Source organism: Dermacentor andersoni, chromosome 6, assembly GCF_023375885.2.
Source record: "Dermacentor andersoni chromosome 6, qqDerAnde1_hic_scaffold, whole genome shotgun sequence".
NCBI lineage: Eukaryota > Metazoa > Arthropoda > Arachnida > Ixodida > Ixodidae > Dermacentor > Dermacentor andersoni.
This window is the reverse complement of record NC_092819.1, coordinates 56,309,911-56,333,792: the sequence shown is the minus strand read 5'-3', so window position 1 is coordinate 56,333,792 and position 23,882 is coordinate 56,309,911. Positions and strand designations below refer to the sequence as shown.

Genomic DNA, 23,882 nt, shown 5'->3' with positions numbered 1-23,882 from the left:
TCTTCGTCTTCCTCCCTCACGCTGGGCATCGGAGGTGCCGGGTTCGGAGGAGGAGGCGGATGGGGCTGTCCCGGAGGAGGTGGCTGCCCCGGAGGCGGCACGGGGCCGTGGACGTCGCACATGTGGACGTGGTAGACGCCCGGGTCCTGCTTGCAGGGCTCGTTGCACTGGGGACACGGCGGACACTGCTGGTTCCGGATCTTGTTCTGGAAGTGGGCCCGGCGCTTGGCCCGCTTGGACGCCGTTATGCAGACGGACACGCAGAGGACGATGATGACTCCTACGGAGATGACGGCGAGGGCTCCGACGAAGATGGCCATCCCCGGACCGGCGTCGCCCAGGAAGCCGCCTTCGTTACCGCCTTCGTCGGGACTCGGCGTCCCTTCGGTGGCTGTCACCGACGCGTTGTAGTTGGTGCTGTTGGCGAGGGTGGCAGGCGTCGCTGAGCTCGGCAGGGTCGCCGCGCTGGCTTCCGTCCGCTCTGGCGGAACCGTCGGTGGGTCACTCGTCAGGTTAGCTGCTGCCATGACAATTTATTTTGTTCCGGGTGTAAGGTGAGTGGTTAGTGGGTGAAGTTGGCGTGTCTCGAGGGCACAGAGATAGAAGTACAGAAGGCGGGAGTTACGGATGCATCTGGAGAGAAGGGGAAGGAGAGATAGAGAGAAAGAGGAAGAAGGCAGGATATGGTAATCTTGCGCCATACAAATGGCAAAGAAAGCATGCCGATACGAGAAGAAACAAGGAATAGAGAAATTGAAGAATGAAACCATGAAATAATTCGTCGGTTAATATTTTATTTCAATTCTTCAGAAATGTTTCTCCCATACCGTGCGCAAGCGCAGAGTAAAAGCTCACGATAATTGTGAAACTGATAGGCAGAAGGCCCTTTCTTCCTGCCGGGAAACCAATACACTTATATCTTTGTTTTTTACCCACCACACTATTACTTAAGTGTTCTCTGCGGGGACAATTGTAAGCATATCAGTGCTGCTCATATATCTCATTTTAAAACTCAAAACACCACATCACAAACGACAGTGCTGCTTCCCGAGTTCGTCATTGCCATGGCACTGTCATCGTTTATTCTTTCAAAGTGCCCTTTCTCGTCTATTATGCAGTAAACAGGACAAAAAGAATGCTCATCATAGTCACGAACACACTAGAGTGTTGATTTGAGCTAGTTGGTTTGTTTTCATGCTGAAACGAGCGCAAAAGACGAATGGCAAGGACGACACAAGAGCTTGTCTCGTGTTCTAGGTCATCCGTCTCTTTTGCAACTGCTTCCACTATGCGTTATAGGTACAAGGTTCTTCAGTCACACCAGTTCCGGAACTCTACTTCGAACACCGGGCGCGTTCCGGTGCCTTTCTGTTGGGAGTTAACCGATGACGCGCCGCCAGCGAATAACAAGTTGAAACTCGCCGTCACCGATCGCCTGCTAAAAAGAGCGTGAAAATGTTAATATGCGGGAAAGAAAAGAGACACGGTGATTGATTGAAAGTATACGTATTTGGCTTTGCTGACAGTGCGTGCCTAAATCGTGTGTTTTTGGTTTACTGCACTTTTCTGCCTTTTTTTTTTTCCTGTGCTCGGAAAATGTCATTTTATAATTTGCCTTTTCGTCCACAGGTGTCGCGAGAGTTAGCAGAACGCCATCCTCCCCCCCCCCCCCCCCTTACATTGTACGCCAGTCACTGTGTCCATCGAGTTCTGAAGCACCGTTCCTATACGGGTGGTTTCGCAAATGGTACGCGTGGTTGAAGATTAGTCATATACTGTCCGCGTATATGTAATGCTACATTTCATAACGTTTGCAAACGTCATATCGCACCAGTGTAAGAGCCTTTATCCGCCAAAGTAGCACATTACGATAGTGATGTATTCTTGCGTAAACAATACATCACGAATATATGAAGGACCTATACACCGACCACGCCCGTGTTTACGAAACCTAGCTGGAATGATTACGTAGCACACGTCTCCTTCAATGCCGCCAGGGCACACATTCTGCTGGCTCGCCTATCTTAGCAACCTGAACAAGCAGCTGTTCTGAACGCGCGTGTTGTGATGCAGCCTCGCATAAAAAAGTCACTTCTCTCTGCTTATACGGGCTCTCCGCCAGTAAACAAATTCGCTCGAAACTGCTCGGCGCGCTCTTTTCGCGTTCTGGTTTGCAACTCTGTGCGTTTTTTTTTTTACGTAGCAACTGGACGTGCAGCCTTCGTAGGGAAACCTCGGCGATTAAACGCAGTACCTGTGCGTAATAGAAGCTTCTCGGAGAGTAAACTGCAGGAAACACCACAGTGCCTTCGGTCTTGTTCCGTTCCGTTCCGTTTCACTTTCTCCTTTTTTTTCCGCCCCTTCGACGACCGACCTTGCGATAGCAGGCCGTTTTACTACTGAGGCTAGAAGGGTTCTAGTTTTAACGCTTCAGTGGTGCCCGGCTGTTACTACGACACACACAGAGTCCCCTTCGCACGCAGAACACTTTGCATCGCTGGAAACGGCTCGCGAGCTTGACAGTGTGCGCTGCCCGGTGGCCGCCCAGTCACGCTCGCGTCTCCGCGAATAGCTACAGAAACAGCCCATTCCCCCCTCGAAAAAGAAAAAGTGCCACACCAAGGTCAGAGCCGTCAAGAGGGGGGTTCAAACCCGGGCCCCCTCGCCTCCCCAGTCTCTCTCCTCTGTCTCTTCCTCTTTCTCTCTTTACCTGCCCAACGGGCAAGAGCTCACCCGGCAACCGTGGGGCAGCAGGGAACAGCAATTAGTGATATTGGGGAGGGGAAAAAGAAAAAGAGGAACGAGCAGGCGGGCAGTCCGCGCGGCCATGCGTGTTTCCCATTCCGAAGAAGCGCGGTGAGGCCATGTCAAAGGGGGGGGGGGGGGGGGGTGCTTGCGGCGCACATAATTTGACCTCGCAAATGTCGCCGGCGAAACCAACTCGTGCGCGATGCGACGCTTCGTCAAGCAAGGAAGACCCACCGCCTGCAGCGGGTTCAGTTCGGCCACATGCTCAGACCCCCCCACTCTCCCCTTTCTTTCTCTTTCTCTGTCTCTCCCTTGCGCACACATCGAGGTTCTCTCTGCCTTATCGTTTTGTTTCTTTTTCCTCTCTGTTCGTTCGGTGTTTAATCTTTCCGTTTAGCTGCGCGGGCGTCCGAACCTCCTCCTCCGGTGTCATGCTCGCTCGCGGCGCGCGCGATTCGGCCATGGGCGCCGCTTCTGCCGCCGCTCAATGTAACCAGGTCGAGCATGCGTGGCGGCCTGGTCACACAGCGCTGACCACACATGGAACCGCGCGCGCGCGTTAGGAGAGTTGTGGCCTTCGCGATGGCCCCGTATTTCTCGCCTCGCCTCCCCCTCCCCGCTCCTTGCACTCTTTATAAAATTCGTGCCGTAATTCGCGACTCCGCCCGTGACCCGGCTGTGCGCGGCTGGCCTCCCGCTGTACATACATATACACGACCGCTTTCGGCGCCGGAGCAGGCCGCGTTATTTTCCCGCGCCGGCGTCGAAACATAAAATATGATCGCCTGTGTAACGAGAAAGGATGACCTGGCGGGCCGTTTTACTCGCTGCTTCGTATAATCTCGCGTTTTTCGCCCGTACATGCGCGGAAGAGCTCCAGAAATACAACATTTCGTCGAGCATTTCACTGCTCTTTCGGTCACATAACGCTCTTCTTCTATCAGATGACGTTTCACTGCTTGCTACACTGGCGACAACAAGGTATTATTGTAATCATTATGATTAGTTTTACTGTGTAAAGACTAGTGTAACTAACCATCGCCTTAATTTCTTTTCTTTCTTTTTCCTGCAGTCAACAGTGCGTTCGCAGTGTCAGCTCAGTCGGGATCTCCAGCGCAGACAAGGCACTGCAATAGTCGAAGGATTGCCGTGAACAGGTTTGCACTGAAGCTGCCAAGAATGAGTCCTCGGATGCAGCGATCAATGAATCTACAGATCGAGGATAAGGAACTGTAGAGAACCTGGATTACTGTACAAATCCAGGATCAGTGTGCGGATCCAATTTGGAAGGCGATTCAACCTCTGGTTGACGTCAATGAAAGACGATGTCTTCCTGAATGAGTTGGAGGCGAGAATACGGTGAGCGAACCATATAATTCGCGCTGAGAGGTCCGCAGAGTCTTAAACGACCGCGTCTGCCTTCGATCAGGGGGAGCAGCGTATCAAAAGGCTAAAGCTGTCACGAGAAAAGATTGCGAGAACGCTGTCCTTAAAACGGCACCACCGGTGCCGCACGGTGGTGCCACCGATATCGACTACACATTTTTTAGATCGCACAGTCTCCGGGATCGGCCCACGAAGAGACTATAGCAACACACAAAGCCTATTCGGGAAAGTGGTGGTATCAACTCGCCAAGAAAGACATTGTCTTCAATAACTTGAGCTGTATTTGCAGATTACATTTTTGGGATACCAAGAAAGCCAGTTTTCTCGTCAGATGAGACTCGATAAGGAAGAGCAAGGAGGGGGAGGCGGGGATAAAGTATTCGAAAAAGAATACTTTAACAAGCCTAAACGAAAGAGTCACTGGGTTGTGGTGATAACTTTTCTTTAAAAAAGCGTGCAGCTGCTCTTGTCTCAATGACAGCGCAGCGATATTGAATGGTGCGCGAATGTTAAAGATGCCTGGAACAGCACACGAGCTCGTTCACTTGCAGTCACATTCGCTGAAACACATTCATCCGCCCCTTCTCTGCTCCCGTGCTCGTTTTTTTGGTGTAACAACGAACCGTGTATCTTGCGCTCACCTGAAACGACAATGTACCCTAGAACGACGGCAGCACGCCGGATGAAGCGTCAACTCGTGACCTAGTCGACCCCGGAGGGTCCAGGCATTCCAAGTGATCAGGCTGCACCGCCAACGCAAACGGGTAAGCGTTCCAAGCGAAACGAGATCGCCTGCCGGCAAAGTGACGGCCAGCGACCCTGCAACTCGCGCCTGTATAGGAAGCCCCCGCCCAACAGTTCGCGGCAAATAGCGTCTCGCTTTGAACGACCCGCACAGGAATACTTTTACACACGCCCAAACTGTCTTCGCAGGAACGCGCGTGACAACAGCAACAACAACAACAACAAAAACATTCTCTTCTTTCGCGCGAATCCCGTCGTCAGGCGTTGACGCAGACGTAAAACAACGACACACTCATCGCTGGAAGCCTCCTGCTCGACCGAACGAGAGGGCGCTGGCGTCGTGCGACAGCAGGCCCCGGTGTTATGGTATTCAAAGAAAACAGTGAACAGACAGTGGAGATACAGGGCCAGGAAATACCTCGGGTAACGGAATATAAATATCTTGGTATATGGATAAACGAAGGCAATAGATATATGGAAACACAGTAAAAAACAATAACAGTGAAGGGGAAGAGAAATGCAGCCATAATGAAGCACAGAGCGCTATGGGGATACAATAGGTACGAGGTCCTCCGAGGTATGTGGAAAGGTGTAATGGTTCCAGGACTTACTTTTGGAAATGCGGTTGTTTGCTTTAAATCAGGGGTACAATCAGGACTCGATGGGAACCAAAGGTGAGTGGGTCGCCTCGCATTGGGCGCTCACGGGAAGACTACAAATGAAGCTGTGCAGGGTGATATGGGCTGGACTAGTTTTGAAGTGAGGGAAGCTCGCAGTAAAATTGAGTATGAAGAACGGCTGAGGAATATGGAAGAAAGTAAATGGGCTGGGAGAGTGTTCAGGTATCTGTACAGGAAAAACATTGATTCACAGTGGAGGAAAAGAACTAGGAAGCTTACCAGCAAGTATGCGGCCTGTAGGGTGGGCTACACAGCAACAAAGAAGGTCAAGCGGAAAGTCAGAGATGCTGAAATAATCTCATGGGTGGCGGCAAGGGAAAAGAAACCTGCCATGAGTAACTACTTAAGAGGAAAAAACGAAATCAGGAAAGAAACAATTTATGATAACTCAAAGGGAAGCTCATTACTTTTCGAAGCGAGATCGGGATGCCTTAGAACACGCACCTATAAAGCGAGATATAAGACGGAAGAAAAAGCATGTGCTTGCTGCGGTAAAGCTAGGGAGACTATGGAGCATGTTTTATTAGAATGTGAAGACGTCTACCCAGCGGTCGATTTAGGCGCCACTGGCCTCCTTGAAGCACTTGGGTTCAGCGAGAGCAGTGGAAAAGCAAACATGTGCGCAATAGGCATTAGTAAGAGGCGATTAGAGGATTGGTGGAAGTAGGGAAACGACAAAAAACGGAGACGTACAAAAGCACAGTTCGAAATAGGGGATCAGAACATTTGGCTGGGGTACCTAGGTAAGACATTAGGCAGTACAATAGCAAGAGCTTGGTGGCGCAACCTACGGCCCCGTTCCAAAGGGGACGCTCATAACAGCCATCCAGCAGCGCCCAGCTGGCCCGCGTACGAGGCGAGCGACTCGGCGCGTCAACGAAGATATATAGTGCATAGTGCCATCTCAAAGGCCCTTGCCGAGATTGTGCGTGTCGCCGCGGGTCAAGGCGAAAGCACCCTCTTGTCAACGAGTCCGCGTTTCAAACCGCCGCGAAACGCAGCGCAGTTCTCGGCTTGCCTGCCCGCTCCCTGGACTCGCCCGTGGCTGCGCCTCGTCTCGGCGACCGGGTTCGCCGCAACCCTTCTCGGTCAACAGCAGCGCGCCGGCTCTCGCGCGTCTGTGTGTGTATTTCCCCTTCTGGATGCGGCGGCGGGGCCAACGTCCGTTGTTCTCTCCGCGGCAAACAAGTTCTGCGATCCGCGCCGCCTCTCTGGCCGAATGCGCCCCAGTCGTAGTCGCGTGCCCCCGACGCTCTCCCCCTCCCAATCTTCTGCTGTTTTTTTTTTTTTTCCACACACATCGGCACACCCCGCATCTCAGTATCGCTACAGTGGCTAGTATGGCCTGTAGCGATACTGAGATGCGGGGTGTTTGTGCATGCAGGCGCACGCACGAACTCCTTTTTTCTGCGCTATCTTCCGCAGTGCAAGATTGCCCCCTTCCCTCCTGGCTTGTTTTCACGATGGTTGTGAGCGCGCGCCGCTCGCTGATTATCGCGGAGGCGCTTCTTGGGCTGTTGAGCCCCCCATTAGTTGGGCCAGGCCATTTCGTGACACCCGCCGGGCTGTTCTCGTTCGTTCTGAGTGGCGGTTGCCGCTCGACACGCTCCAAGTGATCGTTTGGCCTCGTTTTGCCATTTCTTGTTCTCAAAAGCCAGCAAACTTGACCTGCTGAGTCAGGTATGGTTCCACGCTCGGTCCACAGCCAGCAACGCTTAGTTAGAACAATGTTAGGTTAAGTTTAGGAAGCTGAAACTGCTGGCTATCATCCTCCTCATCATCATCATAAGCCTATTTTATCTCCACTGCAGGACGAAGGCCTCTTCCTACGATCTCCAATTACCCCTGTCCTGTGCCAACCGATTCCAACTGGCGTCTGCGAATTTCTTAATTTCATCACCCCACCTATAGCCTTCTGCCGTTCTCGACTGCGCTTCCCTTCTCTTGGCATCCATTCCGTAACCCTAATGGCGCACCGGTTATCCAACCTACGCATTACTGGAACTGAAACTGCTGGCTCTATGAACTGTTAAAGTACTCCATCGTGAACTGGAATAAAATAAAATGTGTAGAACCAACGAACATACTAGAATCAACGTGAAGCTAAGCTTTCGTGAAGCGCGGTTAGTTAAATCCTATACAAGAAAATTAGATGCGTGCAATCGTGTTTATCAGTCCTAAAGACGCTTACTAACTGCTCTGAAGGCCTTTTGTAGTATTGCTATTATTGCTAGTATTGTAGTATTGCAGTGTCGAATTATCTATATACAGGGAACTTTAGCTTTCTGAAGTTTATTTTTTGCTCTCCTTAAAAAAATTTCCTCATATTCTAGTTCTTATTGCTTAATAATTGATCTGGCTTTAACGATGACTCGTTTTTCTCGCGTATAATCGCAAAAGTGCGTGATGCCTCATATTCTTTATCTTTCCTTTCTTGTTGAAAGGGACTGTTCGTAACGTGTGTGCGAACGCTAAAAGACTGCCACGTCTTCTCTCTTTACTTGCAAATTACTGTCCTGCGTTCCGTAAGCAACTGCTAAATAGGTGTAAGGATTCACTTTATACCTAAAATAATCATGGTTCGATTATCTAACATTTCATGTCGCGGTGACGCCGTCGGCAAACTGCATTTGTTGCGAACACTTCCGTTCTCACGATAAACAAATCGCTCTGCTCTGAACGTAAAAGAAACGATGGCGATGATGGTTACACAGCGCCTACTACAATGACGATGATGATGGTGGCAATGATGCTGATTCGTGGCATCCATATCAAGATATATTCACCTAATTCACCGCCTTTATACTTCGCGAACCTTCGAGCATTTCCTTCACCTACCCACTCCGTAGGGCGGTGTTATACCGCGTACGCACGCAACATCTGTTGCAGAAACCTCCTTGGGGAAGCAGGCTGCCGAATCCAGCAACAAAAGACACCCCGCCGTCTGTGTACCGCCCCAAGGTCTACATCCCACTTCCGACCCCTGAGGTCCGCACGGCGTCTCACCCCCTCCCCCCTCCTCGGGAAGCGTTAGACAAGAGCCACTGACTTCCGGCCCATAGCGAAAGAACGGCGAGCCTCCATTCAAGGCAACCTGCGAACGCGCTTTGCATCCGAAACGCGTCGCAGCCAGCGGCGCCCCTTGAATGAGAGACACAGCCTGCGATACGCGGAGGATCGAGCGCCTCGAGTCCTCGACTGAACGTGTCGTAAACATCGCGAGATACTATGTGTACTACCTGGAAATGCTGAGGCGTAGGCCGTGTGTAAGACGCAACCTTAAGCTCGTAAACGTGCTTCCCTCTTGCGATTCGTGCAGGAGAAAAAAAAAAAGAATATTCAGCCCAACGATTCTGACGAGTGTGTGTCCCTTCGTACGTTCGCTATACTGTCGACAGCAGTGTTCGTAGAGCGATGGTTTGTTGTTCGGTCGTGGTTCGGTCACAGCCCGTTGTTAAGACCACGTGAAGTCAACAGACAATGAAGCCAATGAAGGCATAGGGGAAGCTAACTGTTCATTCAACTTCGAATGTAGAAATAATAAGGAAAAAATGAAAATGGACGAAAAGACAACCTGTCGCGGGTGGTAGCCGAACCCACATCGTCCGCCAATGGCCATCCTCCCGCTCAATTTCTTGGCTATCGCTGTATGTGTACTAGCTCTATAGCTGTGGGAGTGTTAGCCAGCGCCGCTCGTGGGCATGGCGGCGGATGTAGAACATTACTTCAGCCGCACGCGTCACGAGTATCACGTGACTTTAGGTGCGAAATATGAAGCAGTCTAATACTCACAGCAAAACTGTAAATTGGCAAGAAAAAGAACGCTCACATGACGCCTGGTAATAACGTCACTTATCTATTACTCAACATGCAACACGTTCGTAATATATCTCGAGTGACACATTACGCAAAGAAATGATGCATACAGCGAGGCATGAGGTATGCGTGTTTCGTTTGCCTTTTGCTCATCATCATTCTGTGTTCTTCAAGGAGTCGCAAAATTTCAAATTTGCAGACGCGGTTCAAGCGAGTTCGCTGTTGGGATAGTTGGTGCACGACATTCAGGACAAAAACAGTGCAAACAAACTGGGCAAGGGAGAGGGACAAACGCAGCAATGGCATGCAACTGAAGTGACCAACAGTGGGGCGAACATAAGGCATAACAGCCAGTGTTTCGACAAGAAGAAGGAGTTGTCTTCGTCGGCACAGTCCAGAACACGTGTCTCCATGCCGAAACTTTGGATCGAGGTTGTGGACTCTCCTGCTCGCCCGCTGTCGGCAACTCCCAAATCTCCAACTTCCCGCGAATCCTTTGTCTCGAGCGAGAACACTTCGAGTCATTTGAATACCACACTGTTGTGAATGCGTGGATTCAGGTCACACAAAGCAATCACCGCAGTCTTTTTTCTTCAGACATTTCTAGTCATTGTACGACTCGAGATAGAAACGTTGCACGCGCATGGCACGAAAGATAACTGCTCTTGTCTTCTGCGCTTAGAGAAACACATAAGCGCTCCACCATTGTGGTGCATGCATGCTTCAGGGGAAATGGAACTCTAAATAACAAACCCTTGGCAAAAAAAGCAACGGTAACACACTTAAAGATGAAATATAGCGAAATTACAGAAAATAGTAATTAAAAGAACATCTCAGAAAAGCTCAGCAAAAGGATGGAACCCCCCTATAGGAATCTCCCAAAGAACAATTTCTTTGCGATGCATGCAGCGTCGTCCACGTCCGCCACAGAATTCTTTGCTATGGCCTCCGAAATACATGCGCAGACGCCGCAACTCGCAGAGTCCACAGCGTATCTATAGCGCACAAGACCCCGCACAAATTGCCGCCAATCGATAATATTGTGCAGCAGGTCAGTGATTAGCGCGTCCGGCTTCCAACTGCAGAATACTGCAGGGACGTACGCTGCTGTCCACTGGTAAAGGGAGCACGCGAGTGTTTAGCACGTGCCAATCGTTTCCTCTGGCAAATGTATACAACACCCTGGATATACATGCAACACATGACTTGCGGTTAGTATATAGCCCTAGCATCGCTCCTACCCACCTGTGCATGCAGTTCAATCACGCGACTGCAGCAGGTGCTTTGACTTGCAGCGCCAGCAGAGTGAGAACCGCACATTAGAGTGTTCGCTTTAACAGTGTAGCACACTATACACGAGCTCGAATACCAGTGGTGGTGGACAGGGCAAAGTTTCGTTTTTCTTTTTGCTTCGCCGTATGGTAAAAGTAAATCTGAGGATGAGGTGACCTAACGACGACGGCGACGCAACATGGACGACAGACACAGCAAACACAGTTTCGAGCTCTTAAGTGCGCGTCGCAATCGAAAGGAAACCTGCCTCCTGCAAAACTACACCGATATTGACTCGTTCGTCCCTAACTGATTTCCTTGTAGAGAAGTCAAAGAACGACGCGAGAATGGCACCGCGGCATTCTCGTCGCAGCGGTCAGGTGTACGCACGCGCAAACGGCCCACGTCTGGCCTTGGTTCGAGCGCTCCTCCTTGTGGCGCATCGCGAGCAAAGAATCAAAACAACGACCACACGTCGAGGGGGCAAGCGAAGCGCGCGAGAGCGCACCCTTCGCGGGTTAAGCCTATTTCCGGTATACGCGCATTATCGGCGCGCGCGCCCGCAGGCGCAGCGACAGACGCCGTCGCCGCCAGGCAACGTCCCTGGCATGCTGTCAACTCGATCGTGTGACAGCGACGAGTCGCGTCAGCGCGCGCAGGCATGCCTGGGAAAACAGTATGTAGGTTCGCATGCGCACACTTGCCACGCAGGCGTTATCCGCCTGTATGTATACACGCATGCCATCGTGGAGGTATAGCATAGCGAGACCATTGTCTGCAGAAGACAATGCCCTGGGAAACTCGCGGGACGTTCCCGCGGAGAGCAGGACGCACGGAATATACAGGAGAAACAGACGCCGCTGTCGAACAGCTGCCGTCAGGCTTAACCCGAACACCGGGTTTTCTTTTTTTTTTTCTCTCTCTTTTTTCTTGTCTACAGAACCTTGCAGCAAGTATACCGTAGATGGTTTGCATTGACGTCACCGCGGCCGCCATCGTGCGTTATTTAGCGCATCGAGAAGCTGTGTGAACGAGAAACGTGAAGGCACCACACTGCAGGCGCGTCTCGCGCCGTACGAAATATTGATAACAGTGATAATCCGGTGAACAGAACCGTCGCTGCGGTCACCGAAAAAAAAGAAAAGGCTAAACAATGTACGCGCGATAATACGTTGCACTAAAGTCATATAATGCATGGCTGAGATGGTCGGGTACTGTAGTACGGCGAGACGCTGCATCCGTGACGTCACGTGAAAACTATCTAGCTTCGTGCTATCTGTTCTTAAACGTACGGCTTTTAACACCTCCGTGCATATATATAAGGTCGTAATAAAAATTATACCTGGCATTTCTGCGTCTAAGTGTGACGGCGAGTAATAGATGTGTGAACAACGAACCAGTCTAACTATAAAATGTGGCGGAATATTCTTAAAGTAGGCAGGTTTAGCATCGTTACTGCTCCCCATAGAGTTTCTCACTACATTACCTAGAGGGAAATCTGGCGCTGCTGCGCTGTGGTAAGCATGGGAATGCCGGTATATTGTGACTTCGGATTGGAATAGTTCTCGGAGAGACAGGTCACCTTGAAGGCGCGCTTGGCAAGCACCGTTCCGTCTGTCACAATGATTCATTTTCTACTAAAACAGCACGTAAAAAGCTGTTTTGGTTTTATTATTACGCAAAAACATGTTTTGTTTAACTATAAGAACATGTTATTGCGTGTACGATTATATGTTACGTAAAACGTATCAGCGGGCCGCTAAAGTTGGAGGACAGACGACAAGGTTCGCGCTCGCTTTGAAACAGTTTGTCGTCTGTTCTTGCTTTTCTTCGCTTGGTCATGCATTGTAGGTGAGTAAAGATGTAATACGCGTGAATGTAAACATTTTATGAAGATTTTACTTTGAGAACGCGTTATTTGTGTAGCCATATCCACGTTTTAGACCAAGCCTCTTACAACACCAGCCAACACGAGCCTCGCAGACACATATACTGTCATTCCCATGACGGCACGGTGCCCCCTTAAGAAACTCCCATAGACGGTGGCGCCAGATTTCCCTCTGTTATAATGAGAAACTCTATGCTGCTCCCGCCCCGCCCTATAGCTGCAGCAGCTAGGAACTACTTCGCGCGCTACCTAATCTGCGATGTGCATGCATCCATGGCACCTGCCACAGGCGCAGCGAAGAATCGGCTAGCACGCACGCAGACTTGGCAGCTGGCTCGGAAAGTATACTTTCCGAGCCAGCTGCCAAGCCTGCGTGCGAGCCACCGCTATCTATAGCGGTGGCTCTGCTACAACACTCCAACAAGACCGCTTATAGTATTAACGCATCCTACGATTCACCATGCTTGTTTGCGCCAGGCGTATGAACACGGTAACCGTAGTACAAGAACACTGCGCATTCGCGGCACAGTCACGGTATAGATCCCCCACCATCTATCCCAATCCAGCATCCCAATTCCCAATTCAGCAGCACTTCGAGCAAAATTGTTAAACTGCGCGAGAAAGACAGGACGCGAACAGAAACATAGATGCACATACAAGGCGCTTTGTGTGTGCATCTACGTTTCTGTTCACGTCCTGTCTTTCTCGCGCAGTTTAAAAATTTTGCTGAGTGTGGGAACCGGCTAGCCCAACAACATGCCTTACTTCGTCTATCCCAACACGCCGCACATACATTCGAAGTGCACCTCATCCTCGACCCCTCCCCTCCGCTATACACCAACCCAGTGCATGCACTTACCCCTTTCGATGCGTCTTCTGCGCGGCTGCGTCAAGCGACAACATACGGAGACCTGGCGGAATTCGGCTCGGTGAAGCCCCGAGATCGCACCGGCGCACCTCACCCGAAAAGCAACGGCCGCGGTGCGATCTCGGAGGCCACGGTGAAGCGTAAACGCCGCCTGTGAGGCCCTGGATTAATAACCTTCAGTAATGGATTTACTGTATGCGCTTACCGTAATCGAATCTGCCAGGGCACCGGCTTTGGGCACGCGTTGTAGGTAATGCGCGCTGGACATACGCGTTCGTGGTTGCGCATGGCGGGGGCGGTATACAACAGATCGGCAAGCCGCTGCGGAAGATGCAGGTAAATTTCGCGCTTGCGAAAGGTTCAGACCCATCGCCGAGTAAATGTACTGCACGCCACGTCGCCTCACCTGATGAATCTCGATCGTTTTGCGGGTCGCGTCGATGTCGGCAACAGCATGGATGCGCAGCGCTTAAAACTAATTCTTAACGACTTTACAGCGAATAAAAAAATAAAAGCTTCTCCGGTGCCAGGATCAAAATGTCGAGCGTGGTGCCAATTTTACGTAAACAAGTGGCGTTGACAGCGATTGCATCTGGCATATCCGAACGCGCACGCGCTCGCATGGCGGATCCGGCAAGAACGGGAAGTGCTTGATAAGGCAGGCCCGACTTACTGGCACGCCAGCAGGCTGCGTTTCCGCTATACCGCACGTGTCAGTGTTTTGGCTATATGTATATGGAAATCGTGGGCTGGCGTGATGTCGATATGGGTGTTCGCGTTGCTTTGAGTCGTTTGCAACTCGACTGTTGGTCATCCGAACGCCTCGCCCGGCCGTGCCCGTGGTGACCATCGCTGACGTACTATATATACATGCATGAAAGTTGAAACGCCTACATTGCGAGACGTTGATACGTTTTCATCAGAGCAACAGTTCACAACGGTCGCTATATTTAAACGCTTCATGGTGAAACGCCTGCACCTATACATCAAAACGCGTTTCTTCACTGATACATCAGTATATCTCATGCGTACGCCAAGACCACGCACGGATTGGAAGGAAGACCAGCCATGCTTTGTTTAACCATATAACGCGATCATTATGTTCACGATTTGTTTTTTAACTCTACGCATCGGCCGACACCGATAGTTTACTAAGGAACAGAGTGCGAACAAGGCGGGCCTCGTCTTGAGACGTTTCGACAATGACACCTGGCTATGCCCTGAGAAATTCCTTTATCCAAACGTTCGCTCTAGCGCTCCTTGTTCAAGCGATGTTGATCACTACAAGTCTCTATCAAACTGCGAGCATCCGTCTTCCTTGAATTTCACTGTGCGCGTAACATTGAAGGCCCTGTTGCAGTGTTTTCCCTGTGAGACCTTTTAGGTATGCATGCTCGTGCAATGTAAAGTTTCACCGTACAAGGATAATAAACTTCAACTTGGCTCAACTTGATTGACAAACGACTCTGCATGCTTTTTCTAAGCAGGTGACATATCCATAGAGAAAGAAACACGAAGTCAGTAAAGAAAAGCTCTCTAAGTCAGCCATTGGTCGTCGTCTTTCGAACGTGTTGCGTTCTCCCTCGACGCGGTCTGCGATTGGCACCTGGCGACAGCATCCGTAAATACAGTCGGCCGCAAAAGTTCACGGGGCACGGGCTGCGCGCGACAAATGCGTGTTTCTGCTCTATCAAGGCGTGGCACCTCTGATCCATAGGATCACTGTATTGTTCGCTAAGGCTACTAACACACTGAAACTTCGAACCCGAGGCTATAAGTGCACGGGCTTCGCGGGAATTCAGCTTCTTCGCAAATCCCGTGTCCCATAAACTTATGCGGCCGACTGCATGCTGCGCACCAACGGTTTCGCAACTAACACGTTTCTTATACTATACCGATAACCTTCTTATAGAATAATCAACAGTTACTAAACAAAGGGCCAACAAAATAAAGTATACGCGCTAGAGAAACGAATACACATTAAGGAATGCCAACGACGTAGCCCTCAGTCCTTCGGTAGCAAACACTATACCTATATAGGCCAAGAGCAGGTTCTTCTGACACGTTCCTGTTATCGCAAAGAGCGCATTTCCCTATCGTTCGGCAGGCAGCGACGGGGAAATGCTTCGTAAGTTGCCACCAATGTACCTCGTTCCCACTTTGGTTATACCCGTTTTATCGGCATTCCGCAGCTATCACTGCAGCGACTCGTTTTCCAGTCAGTGCTGATTTGCACCGAGCCTGATGCAACTGCTGCACGCGGCTCGCGAAACGCAAAGTCGTCATGGCGCGAGACGTATACTACAGCACCATGAAACTCGTTCTCGGCTTTCTTTTTTCTTTATCTCTTACAACCTCGAGGCCACCGTGCGTTCTCCCGGAGGACATCGATGGCGCCGACAGTGCGTGCTACGCATGCATATATATGTATACACGTGCACTCCAAATGTGCGTCGCCCATCGGCTCGTATGAAAGTCTCGGGCACGCCGGAGAGCCGCATGCATATGTGTCTACACACTGTATACTATCGTCTACAGCAAGTCCGACCACCGGCCATTTCCTGTGGCGCCTACAGTGTTGCGGAGCGCTTCTCGAGGTCTTCGTCCCCCTTGTAAGCGTGTTAGCATAAACATAGACTCTATGTTGCATGTGCGGCGTATATATACGTTTTAGGCTTCCCTTCTGGCGCTTAGAATGATGTTATACATAGTGAGGGCGCGAATTCAGCTGATGTATACTACTCTAGCACCGCTCTCTCTCTCTCTCTCTCTCTCTCTCTCTCTCTCTCTCACACACACACACATACACACACACACGCACACACACACAAACACAAACAAACACACACACACACAAATTCTCAGATCAGTAGTGATCTGAGAAGGAGCTTAATAATTGCGCCGTCTGGGCACGCAGCCGGGTACTCAGACTTCATTGCAGCCCGTATACTAACAACACATCGTTTAAGACGGCTTCCCTGGATATCCGGTCGCAAACTGCTTGAAATTTCAACGTTTTTTTTTTCGGATATCGCGGTCCAGCAAACTCTTGTCGTCCACTGCATCATATGCGTGCGCGCGCAGCGCGACAGAAGCAAATTTGTTTTTTTTTCCCCTTAACCGGCGGATGTCATGCGCCTCTTCGCATTCGCGTCGGGCGCTAAGTAGGAAGCTACATACACGGCGGCGGCAGCGGGTATATGCGCAGCTGCTCAACACTCGGTGACAGAGCTGCTACGAACGATGCATCGTTGCCCCCTCTGCTCGAGGCGGAGCGGGTTTGCACAAGAAAGGTGAACATATATGTACACTCCCGACGAAGAGAGAGAGAGAGAGCAAGGAGAGGAAAGGCAGGAAGGTCAACCAGGCGAGCGCCAGGTTTGCTACCCTACACTGTGAGTAAGGGAAATTGAAAGAGGGAGAGCAAGGAGTGCACGTGGGATGATGTATAGGGACTCTACAAGTGGTTCTCTTAAACCGGTGCACTTCAAGTAGTGTGCGAGTGCACGAATAGCTTTTTTGTGCCAGTGACGGGCGTAGCCACGGTCCGACGAAATACGAACAAAAACGTTCGAGGTGAATACCCTTTTCAAGATAAGAAGAGGAGGAGAAGGAGGAGGGAAAAGAAAGGAGCGATATACACGAGGGCTATTCAATGTAAATAGTGCTTGGTTACCTTGTGCATGGGGAACTGGATAAAGGTAACACAGTAGGAAATAAGTTTACTTCGGGGGTAATACTCAGCAAACCGAGAAATGTTGGGCTATAAAGGGCGTTTTGCAATACCTGACGAGGGACCATGGCCTCTTCTCGGTATAGTTCAAGCACATGCAGTTGCAGCATGGTATTCGCAAAGCGATTTACATAATGATGTTTACAATGACACAGTAACTAGAAATCGAACAATGTTATGACTACGTGCACAGCTATAATAAGAAGAAACAGATACAAAAATAACATGCATACTTCAGTACGAAACGTCAAGGGTCTGAAAGTTGATTGAAAGGTGGTTAAAGGAGGGACGAGATTTCTTTCTTTCTTTTTCCTTTTTTTACGCAATAGAAAGGAAAAAAGTGTGGCTGCGATGACACGATGAGACATCCCCTCTCAAGCTACTCCCGTTACAACGTGGACAGAAAAGCGCTTGATAAAGTGGACGACCGCCCCTCGCTGGAGGAGGGAATCCTGGGAGACAGGTCCAGACCACGCTCAAAACAGAAGGACTTGAACGCGTTGTTTCGGTACTTGAGGACGCGCGGATTCTGTGATGGACTGTAAGGGTTGTATATTCTCCGTGCACTCAAGGTAAGAGAAAACAGGTTGCCCCAGGCTGCTGGGCTAGTTTGATCTCGCGTAGCTGCTGCGGTTAACTCGCGCTGATGCGACTCCTGCATGCAAAGAGGGAGACCAAACCGAGCGCTGCAATTTGGTCTCGCTTTCTATGCGTGCTGCTTTTTAGATAGCCTTAATTCACTTCGACGTTGTGGCAGCGCAAGAGAGAGAGAGAGAGAGAGCTTTTCGATCCATTGCCTCAACAGAATGAAAGTGGGGAGGAGACAGAAATGCTCAGAATATTACCACTTTGGGACAAAGTATTAAGGAATCAAGTCGGCAAGCGAGTTCACGAAGCGTCTTACTACGCGAAAGAAGTTATTACACTAAATGGCAATCTACGGTTGTTAAGAGAAGAGTGCTCGGGAGAGGGATTAACGATAGTAGAAACATTGATTAATGAATTGATTGATTGATTGATTGATTGATTGATTGATTTTTAACGTTCCAAGGCAACACAGGGGATGCGGAAGACGCTGCTTATTGCGGAGGGTTCTGAATTACATTGGACACCGGATGCTCTTTAACGCGCAAGCAATGCTCAGCGTACACGCTTTTACATTCCGCCACGTCCGACTGCGACCGCCGTCAGTTACCGAACCCGCGACCTTCGTGCTCAACAACGGTTCGCCATAAGCACTCAGCCACCGCGGCGCCAAGAAGAGGCAAATTCCGTGAACATGTAGCGCGTAAATAAGTGTGAAGTTGTCAAAGAGACAGGCCAGTTGACGTCAGAAAAAGCATATAGTATCACAAATGCAACACCCCTCCTTCGCCATTGGTTTTCGTAAGCGAACGGCAATGCCTAATAATCTGACCGAGTAAAAATGCAAAACACTTTACCCGAACGCGCCAGTAATTTCCTCACAGGACTAATATCTTATGCGAGCTTTTCTGTTCATTTTCGATTGCACTTTATTCACTCCACGCCTATTTGATTCACGCGTTTAAGTTTCACGCGCCAAAGAAGTCATGCGGAACCAGGGATTCCAGCGGGGGAGGCACTCCCGCGCTTCTCCGTTTCCTCGCATCCGTGTGACCCGATTAGCACACGACCATACCGGCGCCCATAGTATATACTACCGGTTACGGTTAGCTGTAACGTGAGTGATGTAAACAGCAGACCGCAGACAAACGCTTGCCTCATCGAACGAAACGTTCAGATCACGCTCCCCGTCTCCCCTGCGGGGCCGTTTCCGAGTCTGCGAGAGCTCGCTGCTTGGCCCGCGTGGCGAATGGGTAGTGGTAAACGATGTCAACTCTCCGCGTGAACAGCGAGAGTACGGCGCGCGCGCGCGGTTTTTTCTGAGAACGCGGTCACCTCGCCGAGTGGCGGTGCGTGAGAAGGTCGCGCAGTGCCTATATACCTGGAGGCCACGCTGCTTACAACTACGTGTATATACCTCCCCCGCCCCCTTGTGGATTATACACTTAGGCTCTCCAGTGCACACACTTAATTTGTGAACTGGAAGCACGCGAGCGCTGACTACAAGCGGCTGTGGTATTCGTTCGTGAAACAAACATTGTATACAGGGATCGACGTGCGTTTGTCGATAGTAATCGTAGAAAAAAAAGGGCTTCTGCGCTTACCGCTGCTGCTCTGTTCGTATACCCACATTTTTTCTTTCTTTATTTTTTTTTTTTTTTTTACAGAATGATCGCGTTTTGCGGTCCAGATCGTTCGGCGTAACATTTGGCACGGTTAGTGGCCTAGTTTTAAAGGGGGAAAATGAGAAATTGCTTTCATACGTATGGAAGTTGCCGCTGAGAAGACGGCGCTGTGTGGATGGATCGATGGATGGATGCTATGAGCGTCCCCACTTCGAAACGGGGTGGTGGGTTGCGCCACCAAACTCTCGTTCTTATTTTGTCTAATGTCCTACCTATATTTTTTGAGAAAACACGCAAACAAAAGGAATTCTCAGCATGAAACTTTTTGAACCATTACTGGAAACTCCGTTTTTGTACACCTGCGTCGTTTATGGTCTCCCTACTTTTCTGCCACAAACCTCCAATCGCCTCTTAATAATCTCCTACTGCGGACATGTTTACTTTCCCCTTGCTATCCCTGAACCCAAGGGATTCAAGGAGGCGAGAGGAGCCTAAACCGGCGCTAACGTAAACTTGAGTCGCCGCCTGTCGGCAACTGCTGAAAGCAGCCATTCCGGGTTCGGGGTTCCCGCGCGTTCCTGAGAAGCGGGCAACACGCCGGGAAACAGTTTTTTGGACGCCTATTTTCCCTGGCCAGCAAAGGGCACAGAGGACGACAGCCGAAAGTGCGCTTACAAATGCTGCTCGAATCAGTTTCAGCAGTGGCTCGAATGCAGCGTCTCCACGTTTTAATTCACAATGCTTCCAGCTGCTCATGCAGGCCGCGGAAGGTCACTGCAGGACAACGCGAATCATACAACTCCTGGCTGAGAGCTGATATGAAGTTAACGTTGGGCTAAATATCACTTCCTGCGCTTACACATGTTACACACACTTAACTGAGAGTCGAACAGATCCGCGCGCAAGTCACAGCGCATGAAATTAAAGCAAATTCGCGGTTTCCTGTCTGCGCGATACATCCACGGCACTTCGACCTGCAAAGTATTGCCAGTGAGCACACATCTGTTCTGAGTCGTAAAAAAAGAAAATAACTGTTCATTATGGTACACATGCAATCGGCTCTTGTGCATTTATAAAGCGCACACACCACTTAAAGGGACACTAAAGGTTACTATTAAGTCAACGTGGACTGTTGAAATACCATCCCAAAAACCTCGAAACGCTTGTTTTGTGCCAAGGAGAGACTTATTTTAAGAGAAAATGCGTTCTGAAGCGTCCGCTTACCTCTAGCGCAGTTCAAATCGCCCGCCCTCCGATCGAGGAGTACTGACATCATGGTCTCATAGTGACGTTGCGCCATCGGTGAGCAGAACGGCGTCCGCAGACGGCGCTACGGCTTTTCTGCGCAAAACGCAAACGCGCGGCCAGAAACAGAGCCAAGACAGAGCCGACAGCAGAGCGAAAGCGGGAGTGAGGTGGCTAGCGGAAGGAGAAACGCGCGAAAGTTGGTACTTCATTCTATGACGCAAACTTCGACGTTCGTCGCAATGGACCCTGACAACGACAGATTGGCTCGCCATGCTGGGCTCAACTTCAGCGATTTGAGCACTGACGAGCGCGACCTGCTGCTGAGGGCTCGCGCAGCCGGCGTCGTTGCGTTCTACGACGGCGGCCTCGACACCGGCTCTCCGGAGCGGGAAAGCAACGAGGGCTTCCCACGACATCACATGGACGTGGCATTCTCGCTGCTTGTTCCAAATGAAAGTTTCGCGAGCCAGCAGAACCCGCACAGCACGACGCGATAACGAAACTACTGAAACTCCAAAGCGTGCGCGGCGCAGAGTCGAGCGCGCAGAGTCGACCGAAAACGAAACCTTTCGACCACCCATACTACTGAAGGGTAACGTCAAAATGTTATTTTTTCTTAGAATCGAATAGACGTAGACAAGTAGCATTTTCTTCCGTCTTATAATCGAATGAAATGATATTTTTAATACAAGTAGTTGAGTATTAGTAACACAAATTATGAGGAGTGCTTGCGTCATCGGGCTAGTACCGGAATGTCGCTGGGGGGTCTCAAATCGTGTCATGCATTTACCTCAATTTCTCGGTTACTAAAGCTCTGTTCGCAATTATATTGACGCCTTAGACGTTCTAGAACATTGCTCTACCACTTTAACTCGACTTTCTGGTAACCTTTAGTGTCCCTTTAAGAGGAAGCTTTAGCTCGGGTGCTCCTGCCTAAATACATGTAAAAGGAGAATTCGTTTTTCTCGGCAACCACTACACCAAATTTGAGGAGGTTTGTTGCATTTAAAAGAAAAACTTCACATTTAGTACCTGTTGGTTTCGAATTTTCGATTTAGGTCGTTACTGATCTATCTAAATTGGCAAAAATAGCAAATTTTCAGAACACGAAACTATGAAGTTTACAACTCTGTAACTCAGCAAAGAAAAACCATATCACAATTCTGGGAAGTGCGCCTAATAGCACATCTAAAGCGGACAAAATTGATATGTTACACATGAATCTCAAGAAATTTGGTAATATGAAAATATAGCTTTTGCGGACCCCTTGTACACAACGTAATGAATTCACGTAATCTATAAATTGACATACAGAATTTGTCCGCCTTCAATGATCTAATGAATGCCGTTTACAGAACCGCGACATCTGTTCTTGATGCGGAGCATTAATTTGTAAACTTTCTGCTTCTATATTTTTCAAAGTTTCGAATTTTTGAAAATCTTTTTTTTTTTATTCAGGCCCTAAATAGAAATTCCGCTTCCAACAGTCACTAGAATTTAACTTTCTCTCTCAAATGCAACAAATTTCATTAAACTCGGTCCAGGGGTTATCTCAGAAAAACGTTTTTTTGCGGTTTACGTGTATTTGAATAGGCCGCGTCGGAGTTGGGCCCGAGGTAAAGCTTCCTCTTAACTAATACAACACCACGTGATATCCAACAGTTCCTTTATAGAAAATCTGACATGTGAAATAGGCATAACACGTTCGGAGTCGCTAAATAAGCGTTAACGCGCTTAAAGAACCTCGACACCAAATCCAGCGTGCGATGATGTTTGGATACCGAAAGACAAGCCACCACATTTTCCATACTGAAGCACATCTGTCCAGCTTCTGACCTGACTGAGCACCGGCGTTATTGCACGGAGATGATGACCCAAAAGTGAATGAAGCCGGATCGCGGTCACGTTATAATAGGCGCAGCAAAACGTTAGCGCATTATGGATAATTAGGAAATCCATTCAACCCAATTCGTGTTGGTGTATAAGATGGCTAATTTTGCCGTATACATCCAGCTGGACGTGTAGCTTTGGCTCACTGGTTTGAGGATGACACCTGAAACTCTTGGCAAGTATTACGGTAGATGACAAATTCACAATATCAGTTCTGCAGTCAAAGGTAATAATTTAGCCAGAAACATCGACCTCCTATTTTTAAGTTAGCCTAACGTATAAATAGAAAGAGCCATAGCGCTTGAGCTAGATCTGAGTGGACTCCAGATGTCGCAGCTGTCTTTCAGACAGCTGCGCAAAACGCTGCGCTCGCTACTTTTCTGTCGAGAATGCTCTGTCATGCTGATAACGCGCATGCCGTTCGTGACTTGGAAGTACCGGGCTCGCAGCTTTAAATAAAGGAAATGCGGACAAGACAGATGACGACCATTCTTGTGTGCACATATACACCCGAAAGGGTGTAACTGGTTGAAGAGTGTGGTTAGCGCTGGTTCGGAATAGCGGGGGCAGCGTATATTGAAAATCTATAATGCGCTGTACAGGGCCTTAGCAACCGCGGTAGAACGCGATTGGCTGAAATGCCGCCGGCAATCGACGCTCTGATGTCACGCCGCGAGGATTATTGCCTTTCGGTTTCGCCCACCGTAGGTTAGGTTAGGTTAAGTTAGCATAAAAAATGGCGCGGCGTACTCTCACAGCGGTTGCAAAGGGCATCAAGCGTCGCCGGCAGCGTTTCAGCCAATCGCGTTCAAGCGCGGTTGCTAAGGCCTTCTAGATTTTCAATACATGCTAGCGGGGCATGCAGTGACGTCATCGAGACCGCCATATTGTAGTACAGCCAGCACGGCGAAAAGCTGCGCGTTATCTCGATCCGCTTATCTTCATCAGCGCAGTGGAAGCTATTAATAGAATTTAAAAAAAGAAATGTCAGATATGGTGACGTCACGCGAATAGCAGTCGATCGCGCCGAGCGGGTGCCACCGAACAGCATCTCTCCGTACTTTTTGGCGGCGAAAGGGGTTGCAGACGCGCGGACGTCAAGTCGTCGACCTCCTTTTCCGCGAATGATGGTCGCGGCGCCTATACAAAGACTCAAAGAAGAAGAAAAAATAAAGATAATAAGGGAGCCAGCCGGGAGACCGGCTCACCTTCATTCTTTCACACTGACGTTCCTCCGCCGCAGTTTCGCCGACGCCCCGTGTGCGCGATCGCGGCGAGGCTATACACCGAGTGACGTGTGCCCCGAGGCACTCCGGCCGTTAGCCGCGCAGCTTGTTTCCGAATTCACAGAATCAGAATGCGTACTAGGAAGCTACAAAGAGATAGGTGCATCAGGTGA

At 49.8% G+C, this 23,882-nt stretch overlaps 1 protein-coding gene across 1 annotated transcript in view; it reads right to left on the bottom strand.

The window, feature by feature from the left end:
• Window positions 1-23,882, bottom strand: part of LOC126522835 (uncharacterized) — a 35,757-nt gene that overhangs the window by 6,167 nt on the left and 5,708 nt on the right. The gene's annotated exons all lie outside the window — the stretch shown is intronic.